We start from the raw sequence: 22805 nt of genomic DNA, 5'->3' as shown, positions 1-22805 counted from the left end.
TCTTCTAAGAAATCTCTCAAGGTGTCCTCGGACAAAGCCATTTAGCATTATAGCCCCTGATCATTCGGTAGGTATCGGTTACTGCCAATCACTCAAGAGGAGACAGTTGTGACTGATGACCGCTAGTAAGTAAGTCCACGTTCGAGCATCCTCCAAAAGCCTTTCAGATTCGTTCCTGGCGATCTGCTAAGGATGGGCTCATGAAAATTCTGAAAGAGGAGAAATCACGTAGCGATTAGTGGGAGTCATTCCAGCTTCAGGTAATCATCCTCTATCGTCCCTTCACAGGTGGTGCTGGTGATTTGGAAGCACTCGGTTCGTGAACACGACTAAGAAGGAGAACCTCAGTCCTCATCAAGTCTTCTGAGACATTGGCATGGAATCACCCACGAAAAAGCCCAGAGGATTCTCTCCTGGCGATTTGGTAGCGATTGGTTCGTGAGCATTACGAAAAATCAGAGAGAGATTACTGCTCAGCGGTAGGAATTCGCAGCTCATGGATCCATCCTCCAAAGACCTTGTCGCTACACTCCTGGTCATTTGGTAGAGACAGTTTGTGTAAATTACTCACAAGAAGACAATCACTACTAATGAGTGCTAGCGATTGATGTCTCATGCACTCTTCCTCTCATTGCCATTCGGATTCTCGCCTGACCAGGTGATAGAGAGCGGTTCGAGACTTACTCATAATGAGACATTCATTTTTGACAAGTGCAAGTGACAAGTTCATCGTTGACAAGTCCTAGTCATCAAGTCTCCAGCAATCATCTTCCACCAAACGTTTCCCTTCCCGGCTGGGGAGTTGGAAGAAATCATTGCCTGAACGTTTCTGAAAGAGAGCAATCATCGTGCAAAAAGCCTTTCGGAGTCACTTCTAGTGAATTGCCAGTGATCGATTCATGGAAAGTCCAAAGGATGAGAAAGCAGTGACCGACCGGGGTAATCGCTCATTCCTCCTAATCTCATCCTCTCTCGTGCATTCAGATTCCCTCCTCGGAAGAAATGGGGCTGTGAATACTCCGACCAATGACAAGGAATTCCTCCTCTGGGTTTCTAGTAAATTTCTCTTGACGACACGCGGCATGTTCCTTCGGTGTATCCCCATGTCATTTGGCAGACACCGGTTCGTGAACATTTCCAAAAACGAGCAGGTTCTTGCTGATCACGGCTGGTAACTAACGCCATAGGGAATCAGCCTCCAAAATCCTTTCCGATTCTCTCCTGGCGATTTGGAGAACTAGCGGGTCGTGCAAAAGTGCTAGTCATGAGCAATTCATTCCTCCTCAGTCTCGTGATACTTTCTCATGCAATCATCCACCAGAAAGCCCATTGCAATCTCGCCTCCTCGTGAGGCGGAGATCGGTTCGTGAAAATGACTCGGAGTGGGAAACTCTGGATTGACAAGTGCTAGCGTAAAATCTCCAGCTTCCACCAAACTTTTCCGTTCTCTGCTGCTGAGTCGGAAGAAATCGTTTGGTGAGCACGTCTCAGAAGGCGAACTTCATCATTGTTTTGTGTGCGGCTGACAACTTTCTCAAGGAATCTTCCTGCCAGCCCGTGGCAGGCTTGTTTGGTCATGTGGTGAGATTGTAAAAATTACTAAAAAATGAGAAAGCAATTCCTCCTCAGGAATTTCTTCTAAGAAATCTCTCAAGGTGTCCTCGGACAAAGCATTTAGCATTATAGCCCCTGATCATTCGCTAGGTATCGGTTACTGCCAATCACTCAAGAGGAGACAGTTGTGACTGATGACCGCTAGTAAGTAAGTCCACGTTCGAGCATCCTCCAAAAGCCTTTCAGATTCGTTCCTGGCGATCTGTTAAGGATGGGCTCATGAAAATTCTGAAAGAGGAGAAATCACGTAGCGATTAGTGGGAGTCATTCCAGCTTCAGGTAATCATCCTCTATCGTCCCTTCACAGGTGGTGCTGGTGATTTGGAAGCACTCGGTTCGTGAACACGACTAAGAAGGAGAACCTCAGTCCTCATCAAGTCTTCTGAGACATTGGCATGGAATCACCCACGAAAAAGCCCAGAGGATTCTCTCCTGGCGATTTGGTAGCGATTGGTTCGTGAGCATTACGAAAAATCAGAGAGGGATTACTGCTCAGCGGTAGGAATTCGCAGCTCATGGATCCATCCTCCAAAGACCTTGTCGCTACACTCCTGGTCATTTGGTAGAGACAGTTTGTGTAAATTACTCACAATCAGACAATCACTACTAATGAGTGCTAGCGATTGATGTCTCATGCACTCTTCCTCTCATTGCCATTCGGATTCTCGCCTGACCAGGTGATAGAGAGCGGTTCGAGACTTACTCATAATGAGACTTACTCATAATGAGACATTCATTTTTGACAAGTGCAAGTGACAAGTTCATCGTTGACAAGTCCTAGTCATCAAGTCTCCAGCAGTCATCTTCCACCAAACGTTTCCCTTCCCGGCTGGGGAGTTGGAAGAAATCATTGCCTGAACGTTTCTGAAAGAGAGCAATCATCGTGCAAAAAGCCTTTCGGAGTCACTTCTAGTGAATTGCCAGTGATCGATTCATGGAAAGTCCAAAGGATGAGAAAGCAGTGACCGACCGGGGTAATCGCTCATTCCTCCTAATCTCATCCTCTCTCGTGCATTCAGATTCCCTCCTCGGAAGAAATGGGGCTGTGAATACTCCGACCAATGACAAGGAATTCCTCCTCTGGGTTTCTAGTAAATTTCTCTTGTCGACACGCGGCATGTTCCTTCGGTGTATCCCCATGTCATTTGGCAGACACCGGTTCGTGAACATTTCCAAAAACGAGCAGGTTCTTGCTGATCACGGCTGGTAACTAACGCCATAGGGAATCATCCTCCAAAATCCTTTCCGATTCTCTCCTGGCGATTTGGAGAACTAGCGGGTCGTGCAAAAGTGCTAGTCATGAGCAATTCATTCCTCCTCAGTCTCGTGATACTTTCTCATGCAATCATCCACCAGAAAGCCCATTGCAATCTCGCCTCCTCGTGAGGCGGAGATCGGTTCGTGAAAATGACTCGGAGTGGGAAACTCTGGATTGACAAGTGCTAGCGTAAAATCTCCAGCTTCCACCAAACTTTTCCGTTCTCTGCTGCTGAGTCGGAAGAAATCGTTTGGTGAGCACGTCTCAGAAGGCGAACTTCATCATTGTTTTGTGTGCGGCTGACAACTTTCTCAAGGAATCTTCCTGCCAGCCCGTGGCAGGCTTGTTTGGTCATGTGGTGAGATTGTAAAAATGACTAAAAAATGAGAAAGCAATTCCTCCTCAGGAATTTCTTCTAAGAAATCTCTCAAGGTGTCCTCGGACAAAGCATTTAGCATTATAGCCCCTGATCATTCGCTAGGTATCGGTTACTGCCAATCACTCAAGAGGAGACAGTTGTGACTGATGACCGCTAGTAAGTAAGTCCACGTTCGAGCATCCTCCAAAAGCCTTTCAGATTCGTTCCTGGCGATCTGTTAAGGATGGGCTCATGAAAATTCTGAAAGAGGAGAAATCACGTAGCGATTAGTGGGAGTCATTCCAGCTTCAGGTAATCATCCTCTATCGTCCCTTCACAGGTGGTGCTGGTGATTTGGAAGCACTCGGTTCGTGAACACGACTAAGAAGGAGAACCTCAGTCCTCATCAAGTCTTCTGAGACATTGGCATGGAATCACCCACGAAAAAGCCCAGAGGATTCTCTCCTGGCGATTTGGTAGCGATTGGTTCGTGAGCATTACGAAAAATCAGAGAGGGATTACTGCTCAGCGGTAGGAATTCGCAGCTCATGGATCCATCCTCCAAAGACCTTGTCGCTACACTCCTGGTCATTTGGTAGAGACAGTTTGTGTAAATTACTCACAATCAGACAATCACTACTAATGAGTGCTAGCGATTGATGTCTCATGCACTCTTCCTCTCATTGCCATTCGGATTCTCGCCTGACCAGGTGATAGAGAGCGGTTCGAGACTTACTCATAATGAGACTTACTCATAATGAGACATTCATTTTTGACAAGTGCAAGTGACAAGTTCATCGTTGACAAGTCCTAGTCATCAAGTCTCCAGCAGTCATCTTCCACCAAACGTTTCCCTTCCCGGCTGGGGAGTTGGAAGAAATCATTGCCTGAACGTTTCTGAAAGAGAGCAATCATCGTGCAAAAAGCCTTTCGGAGTCACTTCTAGTGAATTGCCAGTGATCGATTCATGGAAAGTCCAAAGGATGAGAAAGCAGTGACCGACCGGGGTAATCGCTCATTCCTCCTAATCTCATCCTCTCTCGTGCATTCAGATTCCCTCCTCGGAAGAAATGGGGCTGTGAATACTCCGACCAATGACAAGGAATTCCTCCTCTGGGTTTCTAGTAAATTTCTCTTGTCGACACGCGGCATGTTCCTTCGGTGTATCCCCATGTCATTTGGCAGACACCGGTTCGTGAACATTTCCAAAAACGAGCAGGTTCTTGCTGATCACGGCTGGTAACTAACGCCATAGGGAATCAGCCTCCAAAATCCTTTCCGATTCTCTCCTGGCGATTTGGAGAACTAGCGGGTCGTGCAAAAGTGCTAGTCATGAGCAATTCATTCCTCCTCAGTCTCGTGATACTTTCTCATGCAATCATCCACCAGAAAGCCCATTGCAATCTCGCCTCCTCGTGAGGCGGAGATCGGTTCGTGAAAATGACTCGGAGTGGGAAACTCTGGATTGACAAGTGCTAGCGTAAAATCTCCAGCTTCCACCAAACTTTTCCGTTCTCTGCTGCTGAGTCGGAAGAAATCGTTTGGTGAACACGTCTCAGAAGGCGAACTTCATCATTGTTTTGTGTGCGGCTGACAACTTTCTCAAGGAATCTTCCTGCCAGCCCGTGGCAGGCTTGTTTGGTCATGTGGTGAGATTGTAAAAATTACTAAAAAATGAGAAAGCAATTCCTCCTCAGGAATTTCTTCTAAGAAATCTCTCAAGGTGTCCTCGGACAAAGCCATTTAGCATTATAGCCCTTGATCATTCGCTAGGTATCGGTTACTGCCAATCACTCAAGAGGAGACAGTTGTGACTGATGACCGCTAGTAAGTAAGTCCACGTTCGAGCATCCTCCAAAAGCCTTTCAGATTCGTTCCTGGCGATCTGTTAAGGATGGGCTCATGAAAATTCTGAAAGAGGAGAAATCACGTAGCGATTAGTGGGAGTCATTCCAGCTTCAGGTAATCATCCTCTATCGTCCCTTCACAGGTGGTGCTGGTGATTTGGAAGCACTCGGTTCGTGAACACGACTAAGAAGGAGAACCTCAGTCCTCATCAAGTCTTCTGAGACATTGGCATGGAATCACCCACGAAAAAGCCCAGAGGATTCTCTCCTGGCGATTTGGTAGCGATTGGTTCGTGAGCATTACGAAAAATCAGAGAGGGATTACTGCTCAGCGGTAGGAATTCGCAGCTCATGGATCCATCCTCCAAAGACCTTGTCGCTACACTCCTGGTCATTTGGTAGAGACAGTTTGTGTAAATTACTCACAATCAGACAATCACTACTAATGAGTGCTAGCGATTGATGTCTCATGCACTCTTCCTCTCATTGCCATTCGGATTCTCGCCTGACCAGGTGATAGAGAGCGGTTCGAGACTTACTCATAATGAGACTTACTCATAATGAGACATTCATTTTTGACAAGTGCAAGTGACAAGTTCATCGTTGACAAGTCCTAGTCATCAAGTCTCCAGCAGTCATCTTCCACCAAACGTTTCCCTTCCCGGCTGGGGAGTTGGAAGAAATCATTGCCTGAACGTTTCTGAAAGAGAGCAATCATCGTGCAAAAAGCCTTTCGGAGTCACTTCTAGTGAATTGCCAGTGATCGATTCATGGAAAGTCCAAAGGATGAGAAAGCAGTGACCGACCGGGGTAATCGCTCATTCCTCCTAATCTCATCCTCTCTCGTGCATTCAGATTCCCTCCTCAGAAGAAATGGGGCTGTGAATACTCCGACCAATGACAAGGAATTCCTCCTCTGGGTTTCTAGTAAATTTCTCTTGACGACACGCGGCATGTTCCTTCGGTGTATCCCCATGTCATTTGGCAGACACCGGTTCGTGAACATTTCCAAAAACGAGCAGGTTCTTGCTGATCACGGCTGGTAACTAACGCCATAGGGAATCAGCCTCCAAAATCCTTTCCGATTCTCTCCTGGCGATTTGGAGAACTAGCGGGTCGTGCAAAAGTGCTAGTCATGAGCAATTCATTCCTCCTCAGTCTCGTGATACTTTCTCATGCAATCATCCACCAGAAAGCCCATTGCAATCTCGCCTCCTCGTGAGGCGGAGATCGGTTCGTGAAAATGACTCGGAGTGGGAAACTCTGGATTGACAAGTGCTAGCGTAAAATCTCCAGCTTCCACCAAACTTTTCCGTTCTCTGCTGCTGAGTCGGAAGAAATCGTTTGGTGAGCACGTCTCAGAAGGCGAACTTCATCATTGTTTTGTCTGCGGCTGACAACTTTCTCAAGGAATCTTCCTGCCAGCCCGTGGCAGGCTTGTTTGGTCATGTGGTGAGATTGTAAAAATTACTAAAAAATGAGAAAGCAATTCCTCCTCAGGAATTTCTTCTAAGAAATCTCTCAAGGTGTCCTCGGACAAAGCCATTTAGCATTATAGCCCCTGATCATTCGCTAGGTATCGGTTACTGCCAATCACTCAAGAGGAGACAGTTGTGACTGATGACCGCTAGTAAGTAAGTCCACGTTCGAGCATCCTCCAAAAGCCTTTCAGATTCGTTCCTGGCGATCTGCTAAGGATGGGCTCATGAAAATTCTGAAAGAGGAGAAATCACGTAGCGATTAGTGGGAGTCATTCCAGCTTCAGGTAATCATCCTCTATCGTCCCTTCACAGGTGGTGCTGGTGATTTGGAAGCACTCGGTTCGTGAACACGACTAAGAAGGAGAACCTCAGTCCTCATCAAGTCTTCTGAGACATTGGCATGGAATCACCCACGAAAAAGCCCAGAGGATTCTCTCCTGGCGATTTGGTAGCGATTGGTTCGTGAGCATTACGAAAAATCAGAGAGAGATTACTGCTCAGCGGTAGGAATTCGCAGCTCATGGATCCATCCTCCAAAGACCTTGTCGCTACACTCCTGGTCATTTGGTAGAGACAGTTTGTGTAAATTACTCACAATCAGACAATCACTACTAATGAGTGCTAGCGATTGATGTCTCATGCACTCTTCCTCTCATTGCCATTCGGATTCTCGCCTGACCAGGTGATAGAGAGCGGTTCGAGACTTACTCATAATGAGACATTCATTTTTGACAAGTGCAAGTGACAAGTTCATCGTTGACAAGTCCTAGTCATCAAGTCTCCAGCAATCATCTTCCACCAAACGTTTCCCTTCCCGGCTGGGGAGTTGGAAGAAATCATTGCCTGAACGTTTCTGAAAGAGAGCAATCATCGTGCAAAAAGCCTTTCGGAGTCACTTCTAGTGAATTGCCAGTGATCGATTCATGGAAAGTCCAAAGGATGAGAAAGCAGTGACCGACCGGGGTAATCGCTCATTCCTCCTAATCTCATCCTCTCTCGTGCATTCAGATTCCCTCCTCGGAAGAAATGGGGCTGTGAATACTCCGACCAATGACAAGGAATTCCTCCTCTGGGTTTCTAGTAAATTTCTCTTGACGACACGCGGCATGTTCCTTCGGTGTATCCCCATGTCATTTGGCAGACACCGGTTCGTGAACATTTCCAAAAACGAGCAGGTTCTTGCTGATCACGGCTGGTAACTAACGCCATAGGGAATCAGCCTCCAAAATCCTTTCCGATTCTCTCCTGGCGATTTGGAGAACTAGCGGGTCGTGCAAAAGTGCTAGTCATGAGCAATTCATTCCTCCTCAGTCTCGTGATACTTTCTCATGCAATCATCCACCAGAAAGCCCATTGCAATCTCGCCTCCTCGTGAGGCGGAGATCGGTTCGTGAAAATGACTCGGAGTGGGAAACTCTGGATTGACAAGTGCTAGCGTAAAATCTCCAGCTTCCACCAAACTTTTCCGTTCTCTGCTGCTGAGTCGGAAGAAATCGTTTGGTGAGCACGTCTCAGAAGGCGAACTTCATCATTGTTTTGTGTGCGGCTGACAACTTTCTCAAGGAATCTTCCTGCCAGCCCGTGGCAGGCTTGTTTGGTCATGTGGTGAGATTGTAAAAATTACTAAAAAATGAGAAAGCAATTCCTCCTCAGGAATTTCTTCTAAGAAATCTCTCAAGGTGTCCTCGGACAAAGCATTTAGCATTATAGCCCCTGATCATTCGCTAGGTATCGGTTACTGCCAATCACTCAAGAGGAGACAGTTGTGACTGATGACCGCTAGTAAGTAAGTCCACGTTCGAGCATCCTCCAAAAGCCTTTCAGATTCGTTCCTGGCGATCTGTTAAGGATGGGCTCATGAAAATTCTGAAAGAGGAGAAATCACGTAGCGATTAGTGGGAGTCATTCCAGCTTCAGGTAATCATCCTCTATCGTCCCTTCACAGGTGGTGCTGGTGATTTGGAAGCACTCGGTTCGTGAACACGACTAAGAAGGAGAACCTCAGTCCTCATCAAGTCTTCTGAGACATTGGCATGGAATCACCCACGAAAAAGCCCAGAGGATTCTCTCCTGGCGATTTGGTAGCGATTGGTTCGTGAGCATTACGAAAAATCAGAGAGGGATTACTGCTCAGCGGTAGGAATTCGCAGCTCATGGATCCATCCTCCAAAGACCTTGTCGCTACACTCCTGGTCATTTGGTAGAGACAGTTTGTGTAAATTACTCACAATCAGACAATCACTACTAATGAGTGCTAGCGATTGATGTCTCATGCACTCTTCCTCTCATTGCCATTCGGATTCTCGCCTGACCAGGTGATAGAGAGCGGTTCGAGACTTACTCATAATGAGACTTACTCATAATGAGACATTCATTTTTGACAAGTGCAAGTGACAAGTTCATCGTTGACAAGTCCTAGTCATCAAGTCTCCAGCAGTCATCTTCCACCAAACGTTTCCCTTCCCGGCTGGGGAGTTGGAAGAAATCATTGCCTGAACGTTTCTGAAAGAGAGCAATCATCGTGCAAAAAGCCTTTTGGAGTCACTTCTAGTGAATTGCCAGTGATCGATTCATGGAAAGTCCAAAGGATGAGAAAGCAGTGACCGACCGGGGTAATCGCTCATTCCTCCTAATCTCATCCTCTCTCGTGCATTCAGATTCCCTCCTCGGAAGAAATGGGGCTGTGAATACTCCGACCAATGACAAGGAATTCCTCCTCTGGGTTTCTAGTAAATTTCTCTTGACGACACGCGGCATGTTCCTTCGGTGTATCCCCATGTCATTTGGCAGACACCGGTTCGTGAACATTTCCAAAAACGAGCAGGTTCTTGCTGATCACGGCTGGTAACTAACGCCATAGGGAATCAGCCTCCAAAATCCTTTCCGATTCTCTCCTGGCGATTTGGAGAACTAGCGGGTCGTGCAAAAGTGCTAGTCATGAGCAATTCATTCCTCCTCAGTCTCGTGATACTTTCTCATGCAATCATCCACCAGAAAGCCCATTGCAATCTCGCCTCCTCGTGAGGCGGAGATCGGTTCGTGAAAATGACTCGGAGTGGGAAACTCTGGATTGACAAGTGCTAGCGTAAAATCTCCAGCTTCCACCAAACTTTTCCGTTCTCTGCTGCTGAGTCGGAAGAAATCGTTTGGTGAGCACGTCTCAGAAGGCGAACTTCATCATTGTTTTGTGTGCGGCTGACAACTTTCTCAAGGAATCTTCCTGCCAGCCCGTGGCAGGCTTGTTTGGTCATGTGGTGAGATTGTAAAAATGACTAAAAAATGAGAAAGCAATTCCTCCTCAGGAATTTCTTCTAAGAAATCTCTCAAGGTGTCCTCGGACAAAGCATTTAGCATTATAGCCCCTGATCATTCGCTAGGTATCGGTTACTGCCAATCACTCAAGAGGAGACAGTTGTGACTGATGACCGCTAGTAAGTAAGTCCACGTTCGAGCATCCTCCAAAAGCCTTTCAGATTCGTTCTTGGCGATCTGTTAAGGATGGGCTCATGAAAATTCTGAAAGAGGAGAAATCACGTAGCGATTAGTGGGAGTCATTCCAGCTTCAGGTAATCATCCTCTATCGTCCCTTCACAGGTGGTGCTGGTGATTTGGAAGCACTCGGTTCGTGAACACGACTAAGAAGGAGAACCTCAGTCCTCATCAAGTCTTCTGAGACATTGGCATGGAATCACCCACGAAAAAGCCCAGAGGATTCTCTCCTGGCGATTTGGTAGCGATTGGTTCGTGAGCATTACGAAAAATCAGAGAGGGATTACTGCTCAGCAGTAGGAATTCGCAGCTCATGGATCCATCCTCCAAAGACCTTGTCGCTACACTCCTGGTCATTTGGTAGAGACAGTTTGTGTAAATTACTCACAATCAGACAATCACTACTAATGAGTGCTAGCGATTGATGTCTCATGCACTCTTCCTCTCATTGCCATTCGGATTCTCGCCTGACCAGGTGATAGAGAGCGGTTCGAGACTTACTCATAATGAGACTTACTCATAATGAGACATTCATTTTTGACAAGTGCAAGTGACAAGTTCATCGTTGACAAGTCCTAGTCATCAAGTCTCCAGCAGTCATCTTCCACCAAACGTTTCCCTTCCCGGCTGGGGAGTTGGAAGAAATCATTGCCTGAACGTTTCTGAAAGAGAGCAATCATCGTGCAAAAAGCCTTTCGGAGTCACTTCTAGTGAATTGCCAGTGATCGATTCATGGAAAGTCCAAAGGATGAGAAAGCAGTGACCGACCGGGGTAATCGCTCATTCCTCCTAATCTCATCCTCTCTCGTGCATTCAGATTCCCTCCTCGGAAGAAATGGGGCTGTGAATACTCCGACCAATGACAAGGAATTCCTCCTCTGGGTTTCTAGTAAATTTCTCTTGTCGACACGCGGCATGTTCCTTCGGTGTATCCCCATGTCATTTGGCAGACACCGGTTCGTGAACATTTCCAAAAACGAGCAGGTTCTTGCTGATCACGGCTGGTAACTAACGCCATAGGGAATCAGCCTCCAAAATCCTTTCCGATTCTCTCCTGGCGATTTGGAGAACTAGCGGGTCGTGCAAAAGTGCTAGTCATGAGCAATTCATTCCTCCTCAGTCTCGTGATACTTTCTCATGCAATCATCCACCAGAAAGCCCATTGCAATCTCGCCTCCTCGTGAGGCGGAGATCGGTTCGTGAAAATGACTCGGAGTGGGAAACTCTGGATTGACAAGTGCTAGCGTAAAATCTCCAGCTTCCACCAAACTTTTCCGTTCTCTGCTGCTGAGTCGGAAGAAATCGTTTGGTGAACACGTCTCAGAAGGCGAACTTCATCATTGTTTTGTGTGCGGCTGACAACTTTCTCAAGGAATCTTCCTGCCAGCCCGTGGCAGGCTTGTTTGGTCATGTGGTGAGATTGTAAAAATGACTAAAAAATGAGAAAGCAATTCCTCCTCAGGAATTTCTTCTAAGAAATCTCTCAAGGTGTCCTCGGACAAAGCCATTTAGCATTATAGCCCTTGATCATTCGCTAGGTATCGGTTACTGCCAATCACTCAAGAGGAGACAGTTGTGACTGATGACCGCTAGTAAGTAAGTCCACGTTCGAGCATCCTCCAAAAGCCTTTCAGATTCGTTCCTGGCGATCTGTTAAGGATGGGCTCATGAAAATTCTGAAAGAGGAGAAATCACGTAGCGATTAGTGGGAGTCATTCCAGCTTCAGGTAATCATCCTCTATCGTCCCTTCACAGGTGGTGCTGGTGATTTGGAAGCACTCGGTTCGTGAACACGACTAAGAAGGAGAACCTCAGTCCTCATCAAGTCTTCTGAGACATTGGCATGGAATCACCCACGAAAAAGCCCAGAGGATTCTCTCCTGGCGATTTGGTAGCGATTGGTTCGTGAGCATTACGAAAAATCAGAGAGGGATTACTGCTCAGCGGTAGGAATTCGCAGCTCATGGATCCATCCTCCAAAGACCTTGTCGCTACACTCCTGGTCATTTGGTAGAGACAGTTTGTGTAAATTACTCACAAGAAGACAATCACTACTAATGAGTGCTAGCGATTGATGTCTCATGCACTCTTCCTCTCATTGCCATTCGGATTCTCGCCTGACCAGGTGATAGAGAGCGGTTCGAGACTTACTCATAATGAGACATTCATTTTTGACAAGTGCAAGTGACAAGTTCATCGTTGACAAGTCCTAGTCATCAAGTCTCCAGCAATCATCTTCCACCAAACGTTTCCCTTCCCGGCTGGGGAGTTGGAAGAAATCATTGCCTGAACGTTTCTGAAAGAGAGCAATCATCGTGCAAAAAGCCTTTCGGAGTCACTTCTAGTGAATTGCCAGTGATCGATTCATGGAAAGTCCAAAGGATGAGAAAGCAGTGACCGACCGGGGTAATCGCTCATTCCTCCTAATCTCATCCTCTCTCGTGCATTCAGATTCCCTCCTCGGAAGAAATGGGGCTGTGAATACTCCGACCAATGACAAGGAATTCCTCCTCTGGGTTTCTAGTAAATTTCTCTTGACGACACGCGGCATGTTCCTTCGGTGTATCCCCATGTCATTTGGCAGACACCGGTTCGTGAACATTTCCAAAAACGAGCAGGTTCTTGCTGATCACGGCTGGTAACTAACGCCATAGGGAATCAGCCTCCAAAATCCTTTCCGATTCTCTCCTGGCGATTTGGAGAACTAGCGGGTCGTGCAAAAGTGCTAGTCATGAGCAATTCATTCCTCCTCAGTCTCGTGATACTTTCTCATGCAATCATCCACCAGAAAGCCCATTGCAATCTCGCCTCCTCGTGAGGCGGAGATCGGTTCGTGAAAATGACTCGGAGTGGGAAACTCTGGATTGACAAGTGCTAGCGTAAAATCTCCAGCTTCCACCAAACTTTTCCGTTCTCTGCTGCTGAGTCGGAAGAAATCGTTTGGTGAGCACGTCTCAGAAGGCGAACTTCATCATTGTTTTGTCTGCGGCTGACAACTTTCTCAAGGAATCTTCCTGCCAGCCCGTGGCAGGCTTGTTTGGTCATGTGGTGAGATTGTAAAAATTACTAAAAAATGAGAAAGCAATTCCTCCTCAGGAATTTCTTCTAAGAAATCTCTCAAGGTGTCCTCGGACAAAGCCATTTAGCATTATAGCCCCTGATCATTCGGTAGGTATCGGTTACTGCCAATCACTCAAGAGGAGACAGTTGTGACTGATGACCGCTAGTAAGTAAGTCCACGTTCGAGCATCCTCCAAAAGCCTTTCAGATTCGTTCCTGGCGATCTGCTAAGGATGGGCTCATGAAAATTCTGAAAGAGGAGAAATCACGTAGCGATTAGTGGGAGTCATTCCAGCTTCAGGTAATCATCCTCTATCGTCCCTTCACAGGTGGTGCTGGTGATTTGGAAGCACTCGGTTCGTGAACACGACTAAGAAGGAGAACCTCAGTCCTCATCAAGTCTTCTGAGACATTGGCATGGAATCACCCACGAAAAAGCCCAGAGGATTCTCTCCTGGCGATTTGGTAGCGATTGGTTCGTGAGCATTACGAAAAATCAGAGAGAGATTACTGCTCAGCGGTAGGAATTCGCAGCTCATGGATCCATCCTCCAAAGACCTTGTCGCTACACTCCTGGTCATTTGGTAGAGACAGTTTGTGTAAATTACTCACAATCAGACAATCACTACTAATGAGTGCTAGCGATTGATGTCTCATGCACTCTTCCTCTCATTGCCATTCGGATTCTCGCCTGACCAGGTGATAGAGAGCGGTTCGAGACTTACTCATAATGAGACATTCATTTTTGACAAGTGCAAGTGACAAGTTCATCGTTGACAAGTCCTAGTCATCAAGTCTCCAGCAGTCATCTTCCACCAAACGTTTCCCTTCCCGGCTGGGGAGTTGGAAGAAATCATTGCCTGAACGTTTCTGAAAGAGAGCAATCATCGTGCAAAAAGCCTTTCGGAGTCACTTCTAGTGAATTGCCAGTGATCGATTCATGGAAAGTCCAAAGGATGAGAAAGCAGTGACCGACCGGGGTAATCGCTCATTCCTCCTAATCTCATCCTCTCTCGTGCATTCAGATTCCCTCCTCGGAAGAAATGGGGCTGTGAATACTCCGACCAATGACAAGGAATTCCTCCTCTGGGTTTCTAGTAAATTTCTCTTGACGACACGCGGCATGTTCCTTCGGTGTATCCCCATGTCATTTGGCAGACACCGGTTCGTGAACATTTCCAAAAACGAGCAGGTTCTTGCTGATCACGGCTGGTAACTAACGCCATAGGGAATCAGCCTCCAAAATCCTTTCCGATTCTCTCCTGGCGATTTGGAGAACTAGCGGGTCGTGCAAAAGTGCTAGTCATGAGCAATTCATTCCTCCTCAGTCTCGTGATACTTTCTCATGCAATCATCCACCAGAAAGCCCATTGCAATCTCGCCTCCTCGTGAGGCGGAGATCGGTTCGTGAAAATGACTCGGAGTGGGAAACTCTGGATTGACAAGTGCTAGCGTAAAATCTCCAGCTTCCACCAAACTTTTCCGTTCTCTGCTGCTGAGTCGGAAGAAATCGTTTGGTGAGCACGTCTCAGAAGGCGAACTTCATCATTGTTTTGTGTGCGGCTGACAACTTTCTCAAGGAATCTTCCTGCCAGCCCGTGGCAGGCTTGTTTGGTCATGTGGTGAGATTGTAAAAATGACTAAAAAATGAGAAAGCAATTCCTCCTCAGGAATTTCTTCTAAGAAATCTCTCAAGGTGTCCTCGGACAAAGCATTTAGCATTATAGCCCCTGATCATTCGCTAGGTATCGGTTACTGCCAATCACTCAAGAGGAGACAGTTGTGACTGATGACCGCTAGTAAGTAAGTCCACGTTCGAGCATCCTCCAAAAGCCTTTCAGATTCGTTCCTGGCGATCTGTTAAGGATGGGCTCATGAAAATTCTGAAAGAGGAGAAATCACGTAGCGATTAGTGGGAGTCATTCCAGCTTCAGGTAATCATCCTCTATCGTCCCTTCACAGGTGGTGCTGGTGATTTGGAAGCACTCGGTTCGTGAACACGACTAAGAAGGAGAACCTCAGTCCTCATCAAGTCTTCTGAGACATTGGCATGGAATCACCCACGAAAAAGCCCAGAGGATTCTCTCCTGGCGATTTGGTAGCGATTGGTTCGTGAGCATTACGAAAAATCAGAGAGGGATTACTGCTCAGCGGTAGGAATTCGCAGCTCATGGATCCATCCTCCAAAGACCTTGTCGCTACACTCCTGGTCATTTGGTAGAGACAGTTTGTGTAAATTACTCACAATCAGACAATCACTACTAATGAGTGCTAGCGATTGATGTCTCATGCACTCTTCCTCTCATTGCCATTCGGATTCTCGCCTGACCAGGTGATAGAGAGCGGTTCGAGACTTACTCATAATGAGACTTACTCATAATGAGACATTCATTTTTGACAAGTGCAAGTGACAAGTTCATCGTTGACAAGTCCTAGTCATCAAGTCTCCAGCAGTCATCTTCCACCAAACGTTTCCCTTCCCGGCTGGGGAGTTGGAAGAAATCATTGCCTGAACGTTTCTGAAAGAGAGCAATCATCGTGCAAAAAGCCTTTCGGAGTCACTTCTAGTGAATTGCCAGTGATCGATTCATGGAAAGTCCAAAGGATGAGAAAGCAGTGACCGACCGGGGTAATCGCTCATTCCTCCTAATCTCATCCTCTCTCGTGCATTCAGATTCCCTCCTCGGAAGAAATGGGGCTGTGAATACTCCGACCAATGACAAGGAATTCCTCCTCTGGGTTTCTAGTAAATTTCTCTTGTCGACACGCGGCATGTTCCTTCGGTGTATCCCCATGTCATTTGGCAGACACCGGTTCGTGAACATTTCCAAAAACGAGCAGGTTCTTGCTGATCACGGCTGGTAACTAACGCCATAGGGAATCAGCCTCCAAAATCCTTTCCGATTCTCTCCTGGCGATTTGGAGAACTAGCGGGTCGTGCAAAAGTGCTAGTCATGAGCAATTCATTCCTCCTCAGTCTCGTGATACTTTCTCATGCAATCATCCACCAGAAAGCCCATTGCAATCTCGCCTCCTCGTGAGGCGGAGATCGGTTCGTGAAAATGACTCGGAGTGGGAAACTCTGGATTGACAAGTGCTAGCGTAAAATCTCCAGCTTCCACCAAACTTTTCCGTTCTCTGCTGCTGAGTCGGAAGAAATCGTTTGGTGAACACGTCTCAGAAGGCGAACTTCATCATTGTTTTGTGTGCGGCTGACAACTTTCTCAAGGAATCTTCCTGCCAGCCCGTGGCAGGCTTGTTTGGTCATGTGGTGAGATTGTAAAAATTACTAAAAAATGAGAAAGCAATTCCTCCTCAGGAATTTCTTCTAAGAAATCTCTCAAGGTGTCCTCGGACAAAGCCATTTAGCATTATAGCCCTTGATCATTCGCTAGGTATCGGTTACTGCCAATCACTCAAGAGGAGACAGTTGTGACTGATGACCGCTAGTAAGTAAGTCCACGTTCGAGCATCCTCCAAAAGCCTTTCAGATTCGTTCTTGGCGATCTGTTAAGGATGGGCTCATGAAAATTCTGAAAGAGGAGAAATCACGTAGCGATTAGTGGGAGTCATTCCAGCTTCAGGTAATCATCCTCTATCGTCCCTTCACAGGTGGTGCTGGTGATTTGGAAGCACTCGGTTCGTGAACACGACTAAGAAGGAGAACCTCAGTCCTCATCAAGTCTTCTGAGACATTGGCATGGAATCACCCACGAAAAAGCCCAGAGGATTCTCTCCTGGCGATTTGGTAGCGATTGGTTCGTGAGCATTACGAAAAATCAGAGAGGGATTACTGCTCAGCAGTAGGAATTCGCAGCTCATGGATCCATCCTCCAAAGACCTTGTCGCTACACTCCTGGTCATTTGGTAGAGACAGTTTGTGTAAATTACTCACAATCAGACAATCACTACTAATGAGTGCTAGCGATTGATGTCTCATGCACTCTTCCTCTCATTGCCATTCGGATTCTCGCCTGACCAGGTGATAGAGAGCGGTTCGAGACTTACTCATAATGAGACTTACTCATAATGAGACATTCATTTTTGACAAGTGCAAGTGACAAGTTCATCGTTGACAAGTCCTAGTCATTAAGTCTCCAGCAATCATCTTCCACCAAACGTTTCCCTTCCCGGCTGGGGAGTTGGAAGAAATCATTGCCTGAACGTTTCTGAAAGAGAGCAATCATCGTGCAAAAAGCCTTTCGGAGTCACTTCTAGTGAATTGCCAGTGATCGATTCATGGAAAGTCCAAAGGATGAGAAAGCAGTGACCGACCGGGGTAATCGCTCATTCCACCTAATCTCATCCTCTCTCGTGCATTCAGATTCCCTCCTCGGAAGAAATGGGGCTGTGAATACTCCGACCAATGACAAGGAATTCCTCCTCTGGGTTTCTAGTAAATTTCTCTTGACGACACGCGGCATGTTCCTTCGGTGTATCCCCATGTCATTTGGCAGACACCGGTTCGTGAACATTTCCAAAAACGAGCAGGTTCTTGCTGATCACGGCTGGTAACTAACGCCATAGGGAATCAGCCTCCAAAATCCTTTCCGATTCTCTCCTGGCGATTTGGAGAACTAGCGGGTCGTGCAAAAGTGCTAGTCATGAGCAATTCATTCCTCCTCAGTCTCGTGATACTTTCTCATGCAATCATCCACCAGAAAGCCCATTGCAATCTCGCCTCCTCGTGAGGCGGAGATCGGTTCGTGAAAATGACTCGGAGTGGGAAACTCTGGATTGACATGTGCTAGCGTAAAATCTCCAGCTTCCACCAAACTTTTCCGTTCTCTGCTGCTGAGTCGGAAGAAATCGTTTGGTGAGCACGTCTCAGAAGGCGAACTTCATCATTGTTTTGTCTGCGGCTGACAACTTTCTCAAGGAATCTTCCTGCCAGCCCGTGGCAGGCTTGTTTGGTCATGTGGTGAGATTGTAAAAATTACTAAAAAATGAGAAAGCAATTCCTCCTCAGGAATTTCTTCTAAGAAATCTCTCAAGGTGTCCTCGGACAAAGCCATTTAGCATTATAGCCCCTGATCATTCGCTAGGTATCGGTTACTGCCAATCACTCAAGAGGAGACAGTTGTGACTGATGACCGCTAGTAAGTAAGTCCACGTTCGAGCATCCTCCAAAAGCCTTTCAGATTCGTTCCTGGCGATCTGCTAAGGATGGGCTCATGAAAATTCTGAAAGAGGAGAAATCACGTAGCGATTAGTGGGAGTCATTCCAGCTTCAGGTAATCATCCTCTATCGTCCCTTCACAGGTGGTGCTGGTGATTTGGAAGCACTCGGTTCGTGAACACGACTAAGAAGGAGAACCTCAGTCCTCATCAAGTCTTCTGAGACATTGGCATGGAATCACCCACGAAAAAGCCCAGAGGATTCTCTCCTGGCGATTTGGTAGCGATTGGTTCGTGAGCATTACGAAAAATCAGAGAGAGATTACTGCTCAGCGGTAGGAATTCGCAGCTCATGGATCCATCCTCCAAAGACCTTGTCGCTACACTCCTGGTCATTTGGTAGAGACAGTTTGTGTAAATTACTCACAAGAAGACAATCACTACTAATGAGTGCTAGCGATTGATGTCTCATGCACTCTTCCTCTCATTGCCATTCGGATTCTCGCCTGACCAGGTGATAGAGAGCGGTTCGAGACTTACTCATAATGAGACATTCATTTTTGACAAGTGCAAGTGACAAGTTCATCGTTGACAAGTCCTAGTCATCAAGTCTCCAGCAATCATCTTCCACCAAACGTTTCCCTTCCCGGCTGGGGAGTTGGAAGAAATCATTGCCTGAACGTTTCTGAAAGAGAGCAATCATCGTGCAAAAAGCCTTTCGGAGTCACTTCTAGTGAATTGCCAGTGATCGATTCATGGAAAGTCCAAAGGATGAGAAAGCAGTGACCGACCGGGGTAATCGCTCATTCCTCCTAATCTCATCCTCTCTCGTGCATTCAGATTCCCTCCTCGGAAGAAATGGGGCTGTGAATACTCCGACCAATGACAAGGAATTCCTCCTCTGGGTTTCTAGTAAATTTCTCTTGACGACACGCGGCATGTTCCTTCGGTGTATCCCCATGTCATTTGGCAGACACCGGTTCGTGAACATTTCCAAAAACGAGCAGGTTCTTGCTGATCACGGCTGGTAACTAACGCCATAGGGAATCAGCCTCCAAAATCCTTTCCGATTCTCTCCTGGCGATTTGGAGAACTAGCGGGTCGTGCAAAAGTGCTAGTCATGAGCAATTCATTCCTCCTCAGTCTCGTGATACTTTCTCATGCAATCATCCACCAGAAAGCCCATTGCAATCTCGCCTCCTCGTGAGGCGGAGATCGGTTCGTGAAAATGACTCGGAGTGGGAAACTCTGGATTGACAAGTGCTAGCGTAAAATCTCCAGCTTCCACCAAACTTTTCCGTTCTCTGCTGCTGAGTCGGAAGAAATCGTTTGGTGAGCACGTCTCAGAAGGCGAACTTCATCATTGTTTTGTGTGCGGCTGACAACTTTCTCAAGGAATCTTCCTGCCAGCCCGTGGCAGGCTTGTTTGGTCATGTGGTGAGATTGTAAAAATGACTAAAAAATGAGAAAGCAATTCCTCCTCAGGAATTTCTTCTAAGAAATCTCTCAAGGTGTCCTCGGACAAAGCATTTAGCATTATAGCCCCTGATCATTCGCTAGGTATCGGTTACTGCCAATCACTCAAGAGGAGACAGTTGTGACTGATGACCGCTAGTAAGTAAGTCCACGTTCGAGCATCCTCCAAAAGCCTTTCAGATTCGTTCCTGGCGATCTGTTAAGGATGGGCTCATGAAAATTCTGAAAGAGGAGAAATCACGTAGCGATTAGTGGGAGTCATTCCAGCTTCAGGTAATCATCCTCTATCGTCCCTTCACAGGTGGTGCTGGTGATTTGGAAGCACTCGGTTCGTGAACACGACTAAGAAGGAGAACCTCAGTCCTCATCAAGTCTTCTGAGACATTGGCATGGAATCACCCACGAAAAAGCCCAGAGGATTCTCTCCTGGCGATTTGGTAGCGATTGGTTCGTGAGCATTACGAAAAATCAGAGAGGGATTACTGCTCAGCGGTAGGAATTCGCAGCTCATGGATCCATCCTCCAAAGACCTTGTCGCTACACTCCTGGTCATTTGGTAGAGACAGTTTGTGTAAATTACTCACAATCAGACAATCACTACTAATGAGTGCTAGCGATTGATGTCTCATGCACTCTTCCTCTCATTGCCATTCGGATTCTCGCCTGACCAGGTGATAGAGAGCGGTTCGAGACTTACTCATAATGAGACTTACTCATAATGAGACATTCATTTTTGACAAGTGCAAGTGACAAGTTCATCGTTGACAAGTCCTAGTCATCAAGTCTCCAGCAGTCATCTTCCACCAAACGTTTCCCTTCCCGGCTGGGGAGTTGGAAGAAATCATTGCCTGAACGTTTCTGAAAGAGAGCAATCATCGTGCAAAAAGCCTTTCGGAGTCACTTCTAGTGAATTGCCAGTGATCGATTCATGGAAAGTCCAAAGGATGAGAAAGCAGTGACCGACCGGGGTAATCGCTCATTCCTCCTAATCTCATCCTCTCTCGTGCATTCAGATTCCCTCCTCGGAAGAAATGGGGCTGTGAATACTCCGACCAATGACAAGGAATTCCTCCTCTGGGTTTCTAGTAAATTTCTCTTGTCGACACGCGGCATGTTCCTTCGGTGTATCCCCATGTCATTTGGCAGACACCGGTTCGTGAACATTTCCAAAAACGAGCAGGTTCTTGCTGATCACGGCTGGTAACTAACGCCATAGGGAATCAGCCTCCAAAATCCTTTCCGATTCTCTCCTGGCGATTTGGAGAACTAGCGGGTCGTGCAAAAGTGCTAGTCATGAGCAATTCATTCCTCCTCAGTCTCGTGATACTTTCTCATGCAATCATCCACCAGAAAGCCCATTGCAATCTCGCCTCCTCGTGAGGCGGAGATCGGTTCGTGAAAATGACTCGGAGTGGGAAACTCTGGATTGACAAGTGCTAGCGTAAAATCTCCAGCTTCCACCAAACTTTTCCGTTCTCTGCTGCTGAGTCGGAAGAAATCGTTTGGTGAACACGTCTCAGAAGGCGAACTTCATCATTGTTTTGTGTGCGGCTGACAACTTTCTCAAGGAATCTTCCTGCCAGCCCGTGGCAGGCTTGTTTGGTCATGTGGTGAGATTGTAAAAATTACTAAAAAATGAGAAAGCAATTCCTCCTCAGGAATTTCTTCTAAGAAATCTCTCAAGGTGTCCTCGGACAAAGCCATTTAGCATTATAGCCCTTGATCATTCGCTAGGTATCGGTTACTGCCAATCACTCAAGAGGAGACAGTTGTGACTGATGACCGCTAGTAAGTAAGTCCACGTTCGAGCATCCTCCAAAAGCCTTTCAGATTCGTTCTTGGCGATCTGTTAAGGATGGGCTCATGAAAATTCTGAAAGAGGAGAAATCACGTAGCGATTAATGGGAGTCATTCCAGCTTCAGGTAATCATCCTCTATCGTCCCTTCACAGGTGGTGCTGGTGATTTGGAAGCACTCGGTTCGTGAACACGACTAAGAAGGAGAACCTCAGTCCTCATCAAGTCTTCTGAGACATTGGCATGGAATCACCCACGAAAAAGCAGAGAGGATTCTCTCCTGGCGATTTGGTAGCGATTGGTTCGTGAGCATTACGAAAAATCAGAGAGGGATTACTGCTCAGCAGTAGGAATTCGCAGCTCATGGATCCATCCTCCAAAGACCTTGTCGCTACACTCCTGGTCATTTGGTAGAGACAGTTTGTGTAAATTACTCACAATCAGACAATCACTACTAATGAGTGCTAGCGATTGATGTCTCATGCACTCTTCCTCTCATTGCCATTCGGATTCTCGCCTGACCAGGTGATAGAGAGCGGTTCGAGACTTACTCATAATGAGACTTACTCATAATGAGACATTCATTTTTGACAAGTGCAAGTGACAAGTTCATCGTTGACAAGTCCTAGTCATTAAGTCTCCAGCAATCATCTTCCACCAAACGTTTCCCTTCCCGGCTGGGGAGTTGGAAGAAATCATTGCCTGAACGTTTCTGAAAGAGAGCAATCATCGTGCAAAAAGCCTTTCGGAGTCACTTCTAGTGAATTGCCAGTGATCGATTCATGGAAAGTCCAAAGGATGAGAAAGCAGTGACCGACCGGGGTAATCGCTCATTCCACCTAATCTCATCCTCTCTCGTGCATTCAGATTCCCTCCTCGGAAGAAATGGGGCTGTGAATACTCCGACCAATGACAAGGAATTCCTCCTCTGGGTTTCTAGTAAATTTCTCTTGACGACACGCGGCATGTTCCTTCGGTGTATCCCCATGTCATTTGGCAGACACCGGTTCGTGAACATTTCCAAAAACGAGCAGGTTCTTGCTGATCACGGCTGGTAACTAACGCCATAGGGAATCAGCCTCCAAAATCCTTTCCGATTCTCTCCTGGCGATTTGGAGAACTAGCGGGTCGTGCAAAAGTGCTAGTCATGAGCAATTCATTCCTCCTCAGTCTCGTGATACTTTCTCATGCAATCATCCACCAGAAAGCCCATTGCAATCTCGCCTCCTCGTGAGGCGGAGATCGGTTCGTGAAAATGACTCGGAGTGGGAAACTCTGGATTGACAAGTGCTAGCGTAAAATCTCCAG

This window comes from Eretmochelys imbricata, chromosome 2, assembly GCF_965152235.1.
Source record: "Eretmochelys imbricata isolate rEreImb1 chromosome 2, rEreImb1.hap1, whole genome shotgun sequence".
Lineage (NCBI taxonomy): Eukaryota > Metazoa > Chordata > Testudines > Cheloniidae > Eretmochelys > Eretmochelys imbricata.
This window is presented reverse-complemented; position numbering follows the sequence as displayed.